The following is a 20857-nucleotide window of genomic DNA, read 5'->3' on the forward strand; positions in this document are numbered from 1 at the left end:
TGGAAGATGAATATCAAAAGGGAGGCATATAGACCCAAAATATGGCTTTAGACTTTTTACTTTTTTAATATAAGGATAATCTTTGGAATGTAGAAGAAAGTAATGGACAAGTTGAAGAAAAATCTGCTTTTGGCTTCATGGAATTTTTTTAACTCCTTAATCATCCAAGTACCCTTGAAGCTAAAACGTAAACAGACACTATGTCCTGTTCCTTCCACTTAGCAGGTACAACAGTTTCCTCAGGCAGGATTTGGTAGTATTGTCCTGAAGTATTAACAAAGCTATATTCTAAAAGATAAAATGTTTTGAAGTCATTTGAACTTATCAGGAGCCTCTATCATGGATTTGTCAGTGTATCTGAAAAGGAACCAATGGTACCACAAAATGTATAAATGGTTAGTATACCTTATAAAATGCTAGGACCAGAAGTGGCCTCCATGACATGGAACATATTAAAAGGAACTGGTTCCTGAAAGAGCATTAAAAAATGCATAACTGTGGGTGGACGCCATGCCTATAATATACTTGTTATCACAGTGGACACAGTCATGCCTGTAATCACAGTGCTTTGGGAGGATAGGAGGTAAGGATCTCTTGAGAGCAGAGTTTGAGACCTCCCTGGGCAACATAGAGAGACCTTGTGTCTAAAATATAAATAAAAATTTAAAAATTAGCTAGGCCTGGTGGCAGGTGCCTGTAGTCCTAGCTATTAGGGAGGTTAAGGTGGGAGGATCAGTAGAGCTGGAAAGTTGAGGCTGCAGTGAGCTTTGATTACGCTACTGCAATCCAGTCTGGGTGACAGAGCAAGACCCTGTCTCAAAAAAAAAAAAAAAAAAAAAAAGGCAAACCTGAGACTGAGCCCATAATTAATCTATTTAAAAGATATTTTCTTTGTAGTTAATCAAAAAATATCCCTCCTCCCTACACACACACACACGAACACATAGTGAGAAATATAGATACCTATGTAAGTGCTATCATTTTTAGAAGCAATGAAAAATAAGTCTTACTTTCAGAGACGTCCTCTGACAACCTGTTAAAAAACTACTCCCTTTAACTCAGCCTGAGGCCAATTCATTTCTAATGATCTCTTTCTGTATAATTAAAGAACCACTGCCACACTCTGGCAAGCACTACCAAATGTACTTTTTTAAAAACTTCATACTCCATTTAACTGACATTTGCCTATGTTTCCTCTCTTGTCATCACTGATTAGCAGAATATTTATATGTAAACAGAGCTGTCTCAGTTCTAATCAGCCTGCCCATGGCCTCTGCCTCTGGTGACTCACGCAAGATGCACCAGCACCACCAGGAAGCCTTTCTGCAGTGTCCCAGGCTCTGCGATGTCCACAGCTGTTCAGCTGACTTATCTGGAGAGGGGCCTGGTAAAGAACAGGTCCTAGAGCTCATCTTCGAAGTCAGCCAGCAAGCTATGGCACAGGGTAATGGACTTTACACACATTATGTTTGAAATCACCAATATTAGTATAAAAGAAGAATTTTAATCCAGTTTTAAATGCTTATAGTAGCTAGCACATAGAAGAAGCTCAATAATATTTATTAAACATTAAATGAGTTACATGCAGATAAACAGCAACTGAAGTTCTGCAAGGCTAATATGGCATCAGATAATAATATAGATCTGAGCATTTCTATTCTTACCCAACCTGTATTATAAACTCTATATTCTGAAAGATTGCAGTTTAGAAAGTAAAATGGGTTTGTTAAATACGTCGAATTGCCGTATTTTAGGTGTCTGAGATGTGCAACTGCCAAAGAAATCTGAACAAAGTGATCAGCATTACCACTTGGGATTGATAAACTTTCAATTGAAACAAGAAATCTGAGATTTAGTTGGCCTGTACCTCATGGCATTGTAACCACCTGACAGGTCCTTCCTGTTCACTGTACAGGCAAAAGCAATTCACAAGACCATGGCATTGTGGTAAAGAAAGAGCTTAATTGACAGGATGCCAGCCATGCCACATGGGAGATGGAGTTATTACTCCAATCAATGTCTCCGAAAGCTTCAAGGTTAGGGATTTTTAAAAGGTAGTTTCGGGGAAGGGGTAGGAGTGGCAATGGTGCTGCTGATTGGCTGGGATTACTATCAGAGAAATGTGGGAAATGGTCTTCTTGCTTGCTCAGTCACTTCTGGTTGTCCTGGTGGAGCCATCAGTGTCAGACATGGAAAAGACATCCCAAAAGTCCAATCTTAGGTTCCATAATAGTGACGCTATCAACAGGAGTGATTGGGAAAGTTGCATGTCTTGTGATGTCTGAATAACGGCTGGCAATTGTTTATGTCTACCCTTCAGCAGAATTCAGGCTTCTGTGTCCTCCTAGTCTAATAGTCTCCCATTAGATTAACAAAGGTGGCTGAGTTTGGGGAAGAGCTATTTTCATTTGAACTATAAAGTAAATGTCTCCCAAAGTTAGTTTGGCATAAGCCTAAAAATAGTTAAAGGCAGTTTGAAGGCTAAAGGCAAGAGGGGTGTTGGTTAGATCAGATCTTTCCTACAGCCATAATGGTGACATTGTTATAATTTTTGCAAAGGTGATTTCAGCCTTAGACTATTTAAAGTAAGAAAAAGAGCTTACAAGCCTGACTTTCTACATGTGTCCAGAGAACTTGGATGGGAGCTCAACACCTAAACAGAATTTCTATCAGTCTCTCAGCTGTCATTAGGAACAAAGACATTGAATAAATGCCCAGCATCAGGGTGAGGCTACAGTGTCCTCTGTGTGTGTCAGGGACCTCTAGAGTAAAATGTCAGGATGAGTCAGAAGATCTGAATCTCTAATTTTTATTTGACTGCTAACTAGCAAGTTAACTTAGGCAGATTACTTTGCAGTTCTGATTGCTTATTTTCAGTTTTCTCATATAGATAAGTATGGCTATGCTGCGTCCTATATAAAATCATGTCTATGAAATTATTTTTAAGCTATAAAATTCAACATTAACTTAGGTTTTGTAAAATAATATCATCGTTTAGTAAGGCACTGGGAAAAAGACTACATTTTATTTCACACTTTGTCTATCCTACTTGTTAATTTTGTCAACAGTCAAGGGGAGAAGATCAGCGACACTGAAACCTTCCTCGGTGCAATAAAGTCGTCGGCATAAACATATGATGAACCATTTATACCTGGTAATGGGAAAATGGGTAATGTTGATTGACTTCCAGTTTGAAAAAGAACAAAAATATTTGCTTGTCATTACATATGATAGCCTCTGGTGAAAGGTACTATGGAATATTAATTATCCTTTCCATAAGGAGGCTTAATCCTAGCTCTGGCAGCTGAAGGATGGAAAAGGGGAGAATTTGATTAATAACTATTTCTTGAGAGTCCATCATGTAGGTTACTTCTCGGCAGGATGGGAAAGAAATGCATACACAGAAAAACATGACATATTGTGTATCCCCCAAATAAGCTGAGAGAAAAAAATCTGATTGCGAAAATGTACCACCTTTAATTTTAAATAGTTTCTTAGTTTCCCGGATGTGTAGAAAGCATTGCAACATTCTCTTCCACCTAAGTTCAGTTTCTCATTGAAAATGCCAATACTCAGCCAGGCATGGTGGCTCATGCCTGTAATCCCAACACTTTGGGAGGCCGAGGCAAGAGGATGGCTTGAGACCAGGAATTCAAGACCAGCCTGACCAACAGAGTGAGTTTCTACAAAAACAGTATTTAAAAATTAGCCAGGTGTGGTGCCACTGATACAGAAGATGGAAAGATATTATTTAGGCAGATAGTAAGCTCAACAGGAGTCCTCGGCAGAATTTCCCCTTTAACAAAAAGCAGCTCCAAAATCGTTTCTTTTCTAACAAGGAGCAGCCTGAAAAATTGAGCTGCAGACATAGATAAGTAAGCTGGAAGCTTGCACGGGTGAATTCAGGCAGCTGTGCCAATAGAAATGGGCTACATGAGGGCCAGTTATGTTCAACATGGAGGCTTCATCTTTTCTTTGTCACAGCATGTACAGTAAAGAAAAAGGCAACATGGCACCAACCAGGCAGTGAACCCATCTACATAATAAAAGATTAGGGTGGGGCCTACCAAAAATTTGCACCCTATGCAAACGGCACACCTAGCCCTAACCAGTTTTTCATGCCCTATGTAAATGGCACACCTGGTCCAACCAATCTTCCGTGCCCTATGTAAATCATTCACTGCCTCCTCAAGCTCATCTATAAAACCCACTGCATTTCACCACAGAATGGCAACCCATTTTTCTGGGACCCCTCTCTGTAGCTAGAGCTTGTCTCTTTCTTTCACCTTTTCAACTTCCACTCTTAACCTCACTCTGGTGTGTCTGCAGCCTAATTTTCCAAGGCTGTCAGACAATGAATCTCAGGTATTTATCCCAGATGAATGATGCCTCTTCAGCATGTGCCAATAGTCCCAGCTACTTGGGAGGCTAAGGCTGAAGGATTCTTTGAGGCCAGGAGTTTGAGGATGTAGTGAGCTGTGATCTCACCATTGCATTCCAGCCTGGGCGACAGAGCAAGACTCCATCTAAAAAAAAAAAAAGCCAATACTCTCCATTCAGATTGGGATTCCTTACAAATTTTCCCCGTCTCCCAGCCCTCTATTCAACTATTCAACTATATCACCAATCTGGTTGACAACAGCTCCTAACCATTTTTTTTTTTTTTTTTTAGATGGAGTCTTGCTCTGTCGCCCAGGCTGGAATGCAGTGACGCAATTTCGGCTCACTGCAACCTCCACCTCCTGGGTTCAAACAGTCCTCCTGCCGTAGCCTCCTGTTTAGCTGCGACTACACGTGTGTGCCACCATGCCTGGCTAATGTTTTTGTATTTTTAGTAGAGATGTGGTTTCTCCATGTTGGCCAGGCTGATCTCAAACTCCTGACCTCAGGTGATCTGCCTGCCTAGGCCTCCCAAAGTGCCGTGATTACAGGCATGAGCCACTGTGCCCGTCAAGACCTTCATTGTTTGTAATAGCTTCTTGTTTGTTCCCACTTTTATTATCTTCCATGTAGATTTCTTCTGAAATGACTTGTGATGGAAATAATTTTCTAACATAATTTTTATCAGGTCAATTTTCTACTCATAGCTATAAATGGTGCCTCATCACCTGAAGGCTAAGACAGAAACAATGGTTGTGATATAAGGCTTTGCCTTGTTTGATTTTCTGCTGCCTCTCTAACCAAGTCACTATTCTCTGCCTTGTTTCTGTACTCTGGTAATAACTAACTAAAGGAGGGCCTTTCAGTGACTAGGTGAAAATTTGTTAGGCTTTTCCCATGTATATTTGCTTATAAATCCACACCAGAACTTATGTACAACTGAAGCATATACAACTTCAAAAATAATGTGGATTTTTAAAAATTTTTAAATTTACTTAAAATTTAAATGTGAATGCACACATGATATACATCTATACATACACACACATATATATGTATAGTGTTTGTGTGTGTGTGTTTCTGTGTGTGTGTATACATACATAGTGGATTTGCAAACTTTTGTAATTTTCTTGTATGTTTCCATCTTCATGCTTTTTCTTACTATGCTTTTGAATATTGTCACTACTTTTTTCCATACCTGATATAGTGAGGTTAATAATGTTCATATACATTTTTTAAAAGTCTAAGTTCTTCCATATAGAATGCAAAAAGTTGAAAGTCAGTTTTGAGAAAAAGCCAGATAAACTACCAAATCACAACTTTTCTAGAATACATCTGAGGGCTGAAGTTACAGGGCAACCATGTATTCCGAAATCTGAGAACAACAGAATGCGTAACAAAACAACCATAACAGTGCTTCTGTAGATGGTTATTGGTAATTGCCTTTAGAAATGAGAGTCGTGCCCACTTTTTCGTGAAAACTCTACTTATTTCTTAGCTCATTGCTAGCACTTCAGCTCTTTTGTTAAAGCAATGCATACTTACGTTAAAATAGAAATGGTTGGCTGGGCCTGGTAGCTCATGTCTGTTATCTCAGTATTTTGGGAGGCCAAAGTGGGCAGATCACTTGAAGTCAGGAGTTCAAGACCAGCCTGGCCAACACAGTGAAACCCCATCTCTAATTTTTAAAAAAATTAGCCTAGAGTGGTGCCGTGAGCCTCTAATCTCAGCTGCCTGGGAGGTTGAGGCAGGAGAATTTATTGAACCTAGGAGGCAGAGGTTGCAGCGAGCTGAGATTACGCCACTGCACTCCAGCCGGGGTGACAGAATAAGACTCCATCTCAAAAAGAAAAAAAAAGAAATGCTAAATTCAATGCATTCAGAACAAAACAATTAATGCAGAGAAGAAAGCAATAGGGACCCATGAGAATTCTGGAGCACTGGTAAATGTATGCCCTTTCTTTTTTTTTTTTTTTTCTTTTTTTTTTTTTAATTATTGCATTTTAGGTTTTGGGATACATGTGAAGAACATGCAAGATTGTTGCATAGGTACACACATGGCAGTGTGGTTTGCTGCCTTCCTTCCCCTCACCTGTATCTGTCATTTCTCCCCATGCTATCTCTTCCCACCTCCCCACTCCGCCGTCCCTCCCTCATTTCCCCCCAATGGACCCCAGTATGTAGTGCTCCCCTCCCTGTGTTCATGTGTTCTTATCGTTCAACACCCACCTATGAGTGAGAACATGTGGTGTTTGATTTTCTGTTCTTGTGTCAGTTTGCTGAGAATGATGGTTTCCAGGTTCATCCATGTCCCTACAAAGGACACGAACTCATCGTTTTTGATGGCTGCGTAATATTCCATGGTGTATATATACCACATTTTCCCTATCCAGTCTATCATCGATGAGCATTTGGGTTGGTTCCAGGTCTTTGCTATTGTAAACAGTGCTGCTATGCCCTTTCTGAAGGCTTTTGTTGCAATGTGCCACGTAGGAATGCAAGGCAGTGTTGCCCATTCCTCTGATTTCTCAAGACAAACTCAAAATTCCTTATTTTGTAAAATCTCACAATTTCAAAATATAAAACTACTTGCCTCTTTTGTATCCCCTATGGAGATAAAAGTCATCTGTCTTTCAAAGATGGCTTCTCTTACTCAAAATAAGGATTAAACCAGGGATGACAATTAAGAGTGTAGTTGCACACTACACAGTACATTTTCCCCCAAAAAGATGTGCAAATCTAATATGTATAATTAAATCAAGTTCTACATGCATCAGGGGTATTTGTGATTTAAAGAAACTCCCTAATAAGTTATTTCGTCTTATAGAAAACTGTTCCTAAATTTGGTTTGATAAATTGTAGAAACAGAAAGTGATTATAAGAACAGAAAAAAACAAAAGCAATGAAATTATTTATACTTGCCTTCATATGCCAGTTCTACTGTGCACGAATTGTGTAGACATGGCCTTCTATATCTCTGCTTTAACCTTATATATTTTTGTGAAAATTAAAGCAAATAATATTGTATGTCATTTTCATAAAAATTAAATGAGATAATAAATGTGAGGACTTAACTCTGACCTTTTATTTTTCTTGCTCAAATTCCTTTCTAAGAAACCTAAGGAGTCATGCCTGACAAATCATAAAATATCCTTAAACAGGTCTTCTCTAACCCAGTATGTTGTGGCTTTCTTTTCAACCTGACTCTGGCATGACATTAGGTGACAGATAACAGATCCCCTTATCTTAAGCATTCCTTTGTGCTTTAGACAAAGCTTAACTCTTTCACCCCTTATCTTAAGCATTCCTTTGTGCTTTAGACAAAAGCTTAACTCTTTCAACAAATTGTCAGCTGAAGAATCCCTAAACTCCGTCTATGACTTGTAAGCTTCCGCTTCAAATTGCTCTGCCTTTTGGGGTCAAACCAATGTATATTTTACATGTATTGATTTATGATTTTACCTACAATGTCTGTCACCCTGAAATGTATAAAACCAAACTGCTAACAGAACACGTTGGGCACACCTTCTCAGGACCTCTTGAGACTGTGTTTCCCTTGGGTCATGGGCATTTATATTGGCTATGAATAAATCTCTTTGGTTTTTCTGTCATCATATGTGAAGGATTTAGCAAAAATGTTTAATTAAAAGTAGATATTGCTTTTATAAAGTAGAGCCAATCTGTGGTTTCTGTAAGGACTATTTCACATAAACATTAATGAGTTTCAATTATAGGGGTATCTGAGCATAAGAGAAAAGACAACTCTTAGATGTATGGTTACCATTAGTCGGTATCTAAAAATGTATAAGGCTGACAATTTATTTTCATTTAAGTCTGGTCCTTAAGCTTGATGATCTTGAGGCCATAGAAAGAGTGTCAGAGTTCAGTCAGATGTAACAAATATCCTTGATCTAAAGGTTATTAAATACCACAGGGGCCATTGCTGTCTCAAGAGACATTTAAAACGAGATAGGCAATTTTGTCATGTAGGGATTAGGTGCCAACTGACCAGGAGAAGGACAAGGACAGGCTAGTAGCACTCCTGTGAATTCTTCCTTCTGCTGATGGACTGACTGCTCTATGATTTAGGCAAAACCACCTGGCACTGTTGTGACTTCACCTTGTTTCTCAGCAGCAAATAGGGAATAATAATGTCCTCTCACTTCTAACCTCATAGGAATTATGAAAGGGAGGACAAGACTTGAAATGACTTCACGAGAAGCCCCAGAGCACTCTGGAGATGGATAACCTGGCAGCACTGCACCATGCCATCTAAGTTTAATGTTAGCATTGACTCACAGAATTCTGACTACTGTTTTTTAAAATTTAGCCTGTGGCACTAAAACAACCACTCAGTCACATATAATACCTCTTTTCTTAAATTTTTAAGATACCATAGCCAAGATTTTTTTTTCTTTTTAATTAACACCTTTATAGATTGTCTTGACTGTGTTTACTTAGCCGTGTGTATACATTCAAGGTCATAAAATACATTTGCAATTTTGTAAAATGCCCTTATAAGATAGACATGCATTCATCTAAGTAAATATAACTAAACTCAGCTGATAAAAGAAAAAGAACGCCTTAGTATTTCTTAAACAAGAACTGAATCTCAGACTTCTGTTTACCTATAGGATGAGAAAAAATCATAGAAAAATGTACTATGAACCAGACAAGCTACAAAAATCATAGATTATTGAAACTCATAAGAATGTTATAGATGCAAAAATACCCAAATGAGCCAAATTGCAGAGATAATTTTCTTCCTAGGAAAAGAGACCATTTACTGATAGTTTTATACCTAGAGGAGCAGCAGAAAGAAGGTGAGCCACAGGAAAAACATCTATGAGTGGTTAGTGTAATAGATTGAATCCTGCAGAACCCCAGGTAAAACCTGTATCTATGAATCAATTTTATTTAGGCTTTCAGTGAGTGCACAGGGGTGAAATGCTGAGGTTGAGGTCGTGGCAGGAGAGCTGAAAGAAATTCCTCATTGGTACTTCAGGCCTTTATTGAAAATCTTGCAGCAACCTGGCAAAAGCTGGGTGCAGGGCAGTGAATAGAAACTCTCTTAGGTGCAAAAAGCCAAGGGCAGGATTTGAAAGCAATGAGAATTCCCCAGCAACTCAAAAAGTTTGCAACTAGGCTCTAAAACAAGTGATTTCCCATCAATAAAGTGCTAAAAAAAAATTCTAACCCAAATTTCATATCCAGTGAAAATATCATTTAGAAATAAAAACATATACAAATGACAATCATCGACAGATCTGTCTCTAGTAGACCTGTACTACAAGAAAGGCTCACATCCTTGCTAAGAGGAAGGTCCTAGTCCTACTCTTAAAATGTTTGGAGCATTGGCCAATTGAGTCTAAAAAAAACTGCCACAAACTAACTCACTGTTTCTTTCCTTCCTTCTTTCTTTCTTTCTTTCCTTCCTTCTTTCTTTCTTTCTTTTTCTCCCACCTCCCTCCCTCCCGTCCTCCCTCACTTCCTTCCTTCCTTCCTTCTTTCGATGGAGTCTCACTCTTGTTGCCCAGACTGGAGTGCAATGTGCAATCTCAGCTCACCGCAACCTCTGCCTCCTGTGTTCAAGCAATTCTCCCACCTCAGTCTCCTGAGGAGCTGGGATTACAGGCATGCGCCACTACACCTGGCTAATTTTTGTATTTTTCATGGAGATGGTGTTTCACCATGTTGGCCAGTCTGGTCTAGAACTCCTGACTGCAGGTGATAGGCCCATCTCAGCCTCCCAAAGTGCTGGAATTACAGGCATGAGCCACTGTGCCTGGCCCAAACTCAAAATTGAGTTCTGCTATTAGATATATTGACACTAGTGGACTGACAGAAGAAAGAAGTTGATCTTTATTAAAAAGTAATACTACTTAATTCAACTACAGATAGATAGGTAGATAGATAGTTAGATAGTTATCTTACCCAAAAAAAAGTAATATAATGAAAAATTAAAAATTAAGTAAATTAATGAGAAAATGTTTGCCATAGCTAAAAGAAAATACGATTAATAGATGCAGACTCAGAATAGACTCAAATATTGGGAAAGGTAGACGATACGTGTGAATGAGTAGAAAATGCCATAAAAAATGTAAACTCTTAAAAGGAAGAAAATAAAAATGCTGTAATTGAAAACAAAATGGCAATGTCTCCTCATGTGCTTAAAGTACACTGAACACAGCAGAGGAAATAATTAACTTAAGGAAAGGTCAGTGGAAATTAAATAAACTAATACATAAAAAGAAAAAAGAATAAAACAAAATAGAGCATCTGACATCAGTGGGATGATATTAAATGGTCTAATTTACATATGTTTGTTGCATTAGAAAGAGAAAAGAAAAAATGGAGCAACAGCAATATTTAAAAAGGTAACAGTTGACAATTTCTGACAGTATTGAAAGGAATAAATATACAAATTAAGATAAGTGAATGAAATAGAACAAGTACAAAGAAAAAGACACCTTGGCACATCATAGTCAAACTGCAGAAAACCAAAGATAAAAAGAAACTTGAAAAATGGCAGTAAGACAGAAAGGACATATTACACATAGGGAACATGATAGAATTGAATCTTGTTTCTTTTTCAGACGTAGTAGAGAACAGAAGAAAAATAAATGACATCTCCAAAGTGCTAAAAACAATTCTAACCCAAAATTCTGTATCCAGTGAAAAGCATCTCTTAAAAATGAAAACATATTCAAATGACAATCACTGACAGATTAGACCTGTACTACCAGAAATGCTAAAATAAGATCTTTAGGTCCACAGAAATAATAACAGATGGAAGTCTGATCTGTAGGAAGTAGTGAAGAGAACCAGTAAATAGAAGGCATATTCTTATTCTCTCTACCATTATCACTATCTATTTATCTATACTTACACAAATAAGAGAGGTATCTATGTAGAGATAGATATCTTAGATAAATAAATAAATACATATATACATACATACATAGGTTGGTGCAAAAGTAATTGGGGTTTTGCCATTAAAAGTAATGATAAAACTAATTACTTCTGCACCAACCTAATAAATACTTATATTTACATTCTCAAATTTCTTTAAAAAGCCAGTGACTGTTTGAAGTGAAAATAATAACATATAATATTGTTTGCATATGTATAAACATTATATATAGGATAAAAAATGGCTGAGAAGATTATTCTACAGAAGAGATAAAATGGAATAATGAATATATCCATGAAAATGGATAAATAAAACAAATAAAATGGGATTTGTTTCACTAAAAACGTGAAAGGAAAGATGTCATAGACAAAGAACAGATGGAAAAAATTTAAAACAAATATGAAGATGGCAGATAATTTTAACTGTTTCAAAAATTACATTCATATTAAGGTCATAGTAGCTCCAATTAAAAGTCAGAGATTGACAGACTGAACCAAAAAAGTAATGCCCAATTTTATGCTATCTATAGTAAGCATGCTTTAAATATGAAGACACAGGCAGATAGAAAATAACAGAGTGAAAAAATATTCACAATGAATGTACTAAGCTTAACAACTCATCAAGACAGAAAATACTACCAGAGATAAAGAGAGGCATTCCATAATGATAAAAGGGAATATCATCAAGAAGACATAGAAATCATAATTATTATGCACGTTTTTAAAATAGAAATCAAAACTGATGAAGGTAAAGAGAAAGATAAGCAAATTCAAAATTTTACAAAGAGATCTTAATATGACTCTGTAATCGATAAAATAAGTAGAGGCTAGGCATGGTGGCTCACACCTGTATGCAATCCTAGCACTTTGGGATGCCAAGGCAGGCAGATTTCTTGAGCCCAGGAGCTCAAGTCCAGTCTGGACAACATGGTGAAACCCCTCTCAACAACAACAACAACAAAATACAAAACAGCCGGACATGGTGGTGCATGCCTGTAGTCACAGCTGCTTTGGAGGTTGAAGTGGGAGGACAGTTTGAGCCCAAGAGGTTGAGGTTGCAGTGAGCCAGGATTGTGCCACTATACTTCAGCCTGGGCAACAGAGTAAGACCCTGTCTCAAAAACAAATGAATGAACAAGACAAATAGACACATAAAAATGTAAGTAAAAATAGAGAATTTGAACAATGTCAATTAGATCTAATTGATATTTATAGAAGACCCAACCCATTGACATCAGAATAATCATTGTTTTTAGTGGCTCTGGAACCATAACAAAGCATATGATGTAAAAGAGCTAAAAATAAAAAAGTCTCAATATTTTTCAAAGATTAATTATCATACAGAGAATGCTCTCAGGTGACAATAAAATTAAATTTGAAATCAATACCATAAAGTATGTAAAAAATTCCAAATACTTGGAAGTTAATCAAAATACTTCTAATGCATAAATTAAAAATCAAGTTTTGAATGGAATAAAAATGATAGCACAACATATCCAAATTCACAGAAAAATAGCTGAAGTAGCCCTTGGAAGAAAATATGTAATTTAACTGTATATATTAGAAAAGAAGAAAGGTATAAATCATTGAAATATTAACCTCTGTCAGATATATGGTTTGTAAATATTTTCTCCCATTTTGAAGGTTGTGTCTTTACTCTGTTGATTGCTCAATTTGTTAGTCAGGAGCTTTTAAATTTGATATAATCCTATTTGTCTATTTTTGCTTTTGTTGCCTGTGCTTTTGGGGTGATAGCCAAAAAATCACTGCCCAGATCAATGTCATGAAGTCTTTCCCCTATGTTTTCTCTTTTATTCCAACCATGCTTCCTCCTCAAAAAAAAAAAAAAAAAAAAAAAAAAAAAAAGATAAAGAAACAACGAATTAAAATCACAGTATAAATGAAAATAATGTGAGTAGAAGTCATTGAAATAAAACATACAGACAATAGAGAAAAATAACAAAGTAAAAAATTGATTCTTTGAACAGATTTATAATATTAATAAACTCCAATATGACTGATCAATGAAAAATAGAGAAAATATAAAGTAAATACATCGGGAACAAAAGAAGGTATATTACACAATAATTGTGAAACACATGAAGATGCTTTAAACAATTTTATGTAAATAAATTTGACAAGTAAAATGAACAAACATTTTAGAAAACTTAACCAAATCTAAAACAAAATAAAGTAAAAATCTTAACATGATATCAACTAAAGAAATTAACAAGTGATATTGAAGATGTAGTTCCTGATTCATTTGATAAGCCATATATAACTCTAATACCATTAAAAGAAAACATTGCAGATTAACATTCCTCATTAAATGAGAAAAAAAATAAAATCCAGCAATTCATGAAAAGCTAATACATCGTGATCAGTGAAATTTATACCAGGAATGCTTATTTGGTTTAATATTTGAAAATCAATCAGTGTAAATCACCACACTAAAAGAATAAAGGAGAATGTGATTTTCAGAAATGATGCAGAAAAAAATACATTTGACTAAACTCAATTACCACTCATGACAAAAACTCTCAGCCAACTAAAAATAGAAGAAAATATTTTTAAACTTAAAAGGTGTACCTCAGAAATGTTTATGGTTAATATCATAATAAATGGTGAAACAATCAACATTCTTTAAGATAGAGAACCTGATAATGATGCCCACTCTACTTCTATTTAATATTCATTGTACTGCAGTTCTTAGCCAGTGCAATAAGACAAGAAATAAATGTCAAAAAGATTGAAAATTAAGTGAAATTATCTTTACTCTTATACAGAATTGTTGTGTACATGCAAAACATTGTGGAATTTAATTATAAAAACATTTCCTGGCACTTATTAGAAAATTGAGCAAGTAAATAGGACATAAAAGAATTGTTAAATAAAATTGTGTTTCTGTGTAATGGCAAGACAATTAGAAATGAAGTTAAGAAAAAAATATAATTTGTAATGTAATCAAAGAATATTAAATATCTTAAAATAAATACAATAAAATGCCTATTATGTCTACACTGAACACTGTCAAACCTTGTTACAAGAGAAAAACAAGGTCTTATGTAAGTAAGAAAAGTATTGTTTTGTGTATTAGAAAACTTAATACGCTAAGACATTAATTCTCCTCAAAATGATATTTAGGTTCAGTGCAATTCTAATCAAAATTCTAGATTAACCTGTATAATTTTGAAAAAAAGAAATAGAGGTGGAGTATTTTTACTACCCAAGTCCACAACTAACAATGAAGCAAACATAATCAAAACAGTGTGGAAATAGCATAATTTGATGATTTTTGTCTACTTACATTTAAAATAGCAATCGAAGGAAGACAGTGGAGATTCTAGATAGGCCCATGTACATTATCAGTGGGTCCCAGCAAAAGTACCGAATCAGTTCAGTGGGGACAAGATCGTTTGTTCAACAAATATGTAGTTCTAGAACACTAGTATATTCATATATAAAACAAAGGACTTAGAAGTTATTTTACTCATAAAGTTAATTTTCAATGGACCAGAGACCTACCCATAAAAGCTAGAACCACAAATATTCTAGAAGAAAACAAAGGAGAATACCTTTGTGACCTTATGCTGGACAAATATTATTTTGCTGAATCACAAAATACTAACACAAAAGAAAAAAATAATAATAAGTTGGACTTCTCTAAAATTAAGAATTTCCGCTCACCAAAAGACACTGTTGAGAAAATGAATCGGACAACTACAGAATGGAATAAATTTCTGGCAATACACATATCTGATAAATGACTTGTATCAGAATATGTAAATAACTCCTACAAATTAACCAAGAAAAGACACATAACTCAATTTAAAATGGGCAACAATCTTAGGTACTTCAATAAAGAAATATACGAATATTTCCTGTATTTCTAAAATAATAATAAATACATAGTTTATTATTAATAAACAGATGAGAACATGAACAAGTGCTCAAGATAATTAATCATCAGGGAAATACAAACTAATGCAACAATAAAAAACAATTTCATACATTTGAATGACTACAATCAAAGAGAGTGTTAGTAACTAATTTTGGCTAAAACATGAAATAAACAGGAAATCTCATCAGCTTTTACTGTTACTGTGAATGTAATATCACACTATCACTTTTGAAAATTGTTCAGCAGCTTCTTATACACAAATAGATAACCATATGACCCAGAAGTTGAACTCCTAGGTAAATACAAGAAATGAAAACATATGTTTCGTGCATGAACATCCTGTATATGAGTATTTATGGCAACTTTATTCATAGCAGCCTGAGTTTCAAGTGTAAACAATGGAAATGGCCACTGATAAAGAAACAGATTGACAGATTGCTATATAATCATAGAATGAAATACAGCTAAGTAATAAAATGGAACATAACTTCTTATACACACAACATGAATGAATCTCTGAAAATGTTATGTTGAGAAACCAAACACAAACACAAACATACTGCATGAATCTATTTATATAATGACCACAGACAGGCAAAAGAAACTATGGTGAACTCAGAGAGAGATTGTCTCTGGCAGAAGAAAATGCTAGCAATACAGGTATCTGGCAAATGACTTGGTAGGAAGGAGAGATGGGGAAGGACAAATATTCGGTGAATTAACTAAAAAGGGAGCTTAAAGGGTCTTTCTGTGAGGATGAAAATATTTCACATCTTGTCAGTGTAGTATGTGAAGGGTGTATACTTCATGGGCACATAGAGTTGCCAAAATCATCAAACCAAACAATTCAGATCTCTGCATTTTATGATAAGAAAATTATATCTCAATAAATAAAAATAAATAAACATGAAGAAGAGGGGATTAGTGTTCAAACTGAAGAAATTCAGGAGCAGTGATAGCTTCGGATATCATTCATACCACCCCATGGAAAAGTGAACTCTCACATACAAACATTCATCTGCTCTGTGGGAGGCTTGCAGTGGAGAGCATATTGTATAGACAGCCTTGCTAGCGGCTGTGTTTATTTTCGGTTTAAAACAATGAGACAATAACAGGCGGTGAATTTGAGATGAGAATTATTGTGAGAAGATCTGTTAGGTGTATGAGAAATAGCAGGCAGAATGGGCTTCAGAAAAGAGCAGCCTGGATGTTCCTTCTCAAGTGGCTAAGCTAATGAGGGACAGGAATCAGGTGGTCTTTTGTGAACATAGCAGTTAGCACAATCCTCAGGTTCAAGCATCATCATTTTATCAAACTTAAAGAGCACTTGAGCCAAGCTTAATCTATAAGGTAAAGAAAAACCTGCCCGGGACACACATCTAACTCTCTTTGTGGAGTCTAAACTCCCAATGGTCAATCATAATATGAAAAAAAATGGCTCTTATAGTCAGCACTATTTTATGTTCAGAGCAGCATAAATAATATATTCCTTCAATTACTAGTTGGACCACTTTACAATTTGGGGAAAGGCTGAGAATCAAAGTATTTTGCAAATCTAAACAAATCAAGCGATTATGGCCTATTTGCTGTGATAATACTTTGGGGTCAAACAAAAGAATGGATCAATGATTTGGAAAGGTAACACTGAAGCCTTCCTCTGTATTTTATGAAAAGAGAGAAAATCATCCACTTTAACCTGTGATCAACTATACCTCTTTAAAAATTTTAAGTGCTCAGATATTCTTATCCTACTTTTTCTTATTCCAAATCTCTGAGGGACACAGAGAGAGTTCTAACCTCCCTAAGCTTCATTTTTTCTCACTGATAAATGGAGGTAAATGGCTCTCCAAGCTCACAGAGCAAACCGTGAAGCCATAATCCACACTACGTCCTAATATGACGCCTCTGTTACTGGTATCATTTTATGCCTGTCTCCTGGCCTTTTATAGCAACCAAGGGTAGGGTGCAACATACACTCTTAACACCAAGGCTAATAAAGATGTTGGTGAGCATGGACCTTCTGTTATCTCATTAAAAACCATATATAGGGCAGGGTGTGGTGGCTCGAGCCTGTAATCCCAGCACTTTGGGAGCCTGAGGCAGGTGGATCACAAGCTCAAGACCAGCCTGGCCAACTTGGTGAAACCCCATCTCTACTAAAAATACAAAAATTAGCCATGCGTGGTAGCACGTGCCTGTAATCCCAGCTATTCAGGAGGCTGAGGCAGAAGACTGGCTTGAACCCAGGAGGTGGAGGTTACAGTGAATGGAGATCATGTCACTGCACTCCCGCCTGGGTGACAAAGTTGGGCTGGGCTGGGCTGGGGAAAGTAAGACAATGCCATCTCTAAAATGCATACATAAATAGAATAAAAATAAAAAGATTCCCAGGTGCAGTGGCTCATGCCTGTAATCCCAGCACTTTGGGAGGCCAAGGCGGGTGGATCACCTGAGGTCAGGAGTTCAAGACCAGGCTGGACAACATGGTGAAACTCTGTCTTTACTAAAAATACAAAAAAAAAAAAAAAATTAGCAGGAGGTGGTGGTGGGTGCCTATAATCCCAGCTACTTGAGAGGCTGAAGTAGGAGAACTGCTTGAATCAAGGAGATGGAGGTTGCAGTGACTGCACTCCAGCCTGGGCAATAGAGGGAGACTCTGTCTCAAAGAAACCAAAAAGTCAAACAGACAAAAGACTACAAACCCCTCTCCCCAACGATGACCACATTGGCTCCATAATTTTTGAGAGAACTAGACATGTGGGGAGTGTGGAAAAATTGTAGAAACCTGGAGATGGAAGATTTTATAATGTTTTCTTTTCTCCGTTGTTTGTTTCTTACATTTTGATCCAACTAGTTAAGTTTTACTTTGAGGAGCTCTGAATGACTACTGGAATTTTATTTTGAAAATTTGTATCACCTGTCCTGAATTTCAGAACACTATCAATGTATTTATTTATGAATCATAAAGCATGAATTCTATGGTGTTTTCTTCAGCAATTTTCCTTAGTAGTACGGGATTAGAATGATTCTTTCCTGCTGCTCTGTTGCGTGCTTGATGCTATTGCACCTGCCTCACGTATGGAGGTCCCATCTCATTAGATGCTGCAGCTCTGTGTGCAGAGAGTTGGCATTACTGTGATTGAAACATTATTTGTTCCTATTAAACAAAAGGTGGTTTTATGTAAGTGTTAAAACATTATTGCTTTTTGACTCCCTGGATCCATCAAATACCAGCTTGTGCTCTATGGCCTGGCAGGGAGTAATCATATGTTAGCATTCAGTCCTGATCTACATAGAAAATGAAACTAGTATTGGTTTGTCTTTAAATGGTAGAAACGTGCTTGCTTCTGACGGCTGTTCTTTCCCAGAGCACCAGATAGGAGGAAATAAACAGATAGCTTTCCTACATCCTGTGCATCAGAAGAAGGTGAACAAAAAGCTGTCAGAAGCCCACGCCTCACTCTCCATCTCTGAGACAATAGGTCAGGAGAGAGAAACTTGGGGGGCTTTACAAAGGCTTTGAGAAAAATCTAAGAAAAAGATGCTGAATTAATATCAGTAGGACGTAGCCAAAGAGAAGTAGAAGAAGGTCTGTCCATAATTCCCAGAGAAGCAAACCGGTCAGCTGCTTCTGATCCAAAGAATATCCCTAAAAGGGGTAAGAGCAGACTCTTTCTTCTATTTTTGCCTTGGATTTTTCATTTGGTAAATGCAATTCTAAAAACCAGCAATTAATTCTCATGGCATTTTTATTATTTATATATGGTCACGTAATTGTGATGAATAAAGAATGTTGTCATGAATAATGATCAAAAGCAACCTCAGTGTAGTAGACTCAGGAAAGTTGGATCCTACTCTTGCCATTGAATATCCAGTGTGGCATTAGCCTGGTATTTCTGGCTAGTGGTCCCTGGCCAGCAATATGAAATGCAAATCCTCAGTCCCTAGGCCTATAGCATCAGAAACTAGGGGTAGGGTGCAGAACTCTTTGTATTACAAGCACCCCAGGTATTCTGTTTAATCTAAAGTTTGAGGACCACTGCTTTAAGCAATAGAAGTTTTCTGTGACTCAGTTTCCTCATCTACAAAAAGAGAGGATTTACTAGCTGTTATCTTTAGACATATCTTACTCTAACACACACTGATTGTGTAACATTTTAAAGCATGTGAAGTATCTTTATTGCTTTGTGTCCCTGGTACCTAGTAGGTGCTCAAAAAATAATTATAAGATATTGCCTGTCCTGCTCTAAAAATATCACACTTAATGTGGAAATACTCCAGCATATTATCATCCATCTATATAAATTGGATATACCAAGTAGAATTGCGCTTAGAGGAAGAAACAAATTGGCCTGTCCAGAGGGCCAGGAAAATGTCATAAATGATGTGTACATTTCACGTAGCTCCTAAGAGTAACTTTATATTCATTACAGTTTAAGAAAGTTGCAGAATGCAAAAAATACAGTTATTAAGGTATGGGAAAGCATTTTGGAGTACTGAAAAGAGTATGTGGTAATGTAAAAGTAACCTATGATTTTCATCTAGGAGTTTGTTAGATTGTATATATTTCCCAGACTTCTGTAGCCAATATAAATTTGCAATCCAAATTTAGATATATTTTTAAAAGCCACATTTTTCCCCTTTAAAGCAAATCCTATTTGACTCCAATTTTCTCTTCTGCAAAACTGGCAAATGACTCAGTAACCTTATTCCTATGCCATCTGCCCTCTTCCCCAAGGGATGGGCAAAGGTTAGAGAGATAGCAAACCAAACTTGAGAATTCTGAAAAGACCCAGGTCCGTATTATTCCTTTCAAGTCTGATGGTTTATTGGTTTCCTATGCTCACCTAGAGCAGAAAAATATTTGCCAGGACTGGGAGCCCCAGTGCCTAAATGCCATTCTCCCTCAGATACCAGGAAATTACCAAGAAGTAGGTTGTCTCTATCCTAAGATCTAGGGTCGTATACCTCATTGTTGGGAAGCTACGGCAGACAAATCACTTGAGGTCAGGAGTCTGGGACCAGCTTAGCCAACATGGTGAAGCCCTGTTTCTACCAAAAATACAAAAAAAAAAAATAGCCAAACATGGTGGCCTGTGCCTGTAGTCCCAGCTACTCAGGAGGCTGAGGCAAGAGAATCACTTGAACCTGGAAGGTGGAGGCTGCAGTGAGCTGAGATCACACCACTGCACTCCAGCCTGGGTGACAGAGCAAGACTCCATCAAGAAAAAAAAAAAAAAAAAAAAGCCTGTACTTCAATGAAAATGAAAAAAATTCTCTTCTCTCTTTCGCTGGCTTTTAAACTACCTCTCTCTGGGGCTTCCTCCTACATAATTTCAAGTGTTGATGAGAGGTTATCTGTGAGAAGCTTCTGTGAAGGCTAACTTTTGAAAAATGGTAAGAGGAAAAAAATAACAGAAACAAAATAAAATTAATGCATCCTCTTCTGAAAAACAAAATCAGTAGCATGAAGTTCTTCTTGCTATTTGGAGTGTATCATTGTATTTTGCAAAATAAAATCAAGATAGAGTGATATATCCCAAAGAATTGTTATTTTCATAATTCAAAGAGGTTTCTATAAGATAGAATGTTTCACCTATCAGTTCATGGCTTAAAAAGAAATAAAATTGTTGTGCTGGTAAGTGCCCCAAAATTGAATTAATC

The 20857-nt window shown here is 36.6% G+C and overlaps 1 pseudogene; it reads left to right on the forward strand.

The window, feature by feature from the left end:
- Positions 1–1296: 1296 nt before the first annotated feature.
- LOC101039969 (large ribosomal subunit protein uL1 pseudogene) overlaps positions 1297–20857 on the forward strand; it is an 84643-nt pseudogene continuing 65082 nt past the window's right edge.

The sequence above is a fragment of the Saimiri boliviensis genome, chromosome 13 (genome assembly GCF_048565385.1).
Source record: "Saimiri boliviensis isolate mSaiBol1 chromosome 13, mSaiBol1.pri, whole genome shotgun sequence".
Taxonomy (NCBI): domain Eukaryota; kingdom Metazoa; phylum Chordata; class Mammalia; order Primates; family Cebidae; genus Saimiri; species Saimiri boliviensis.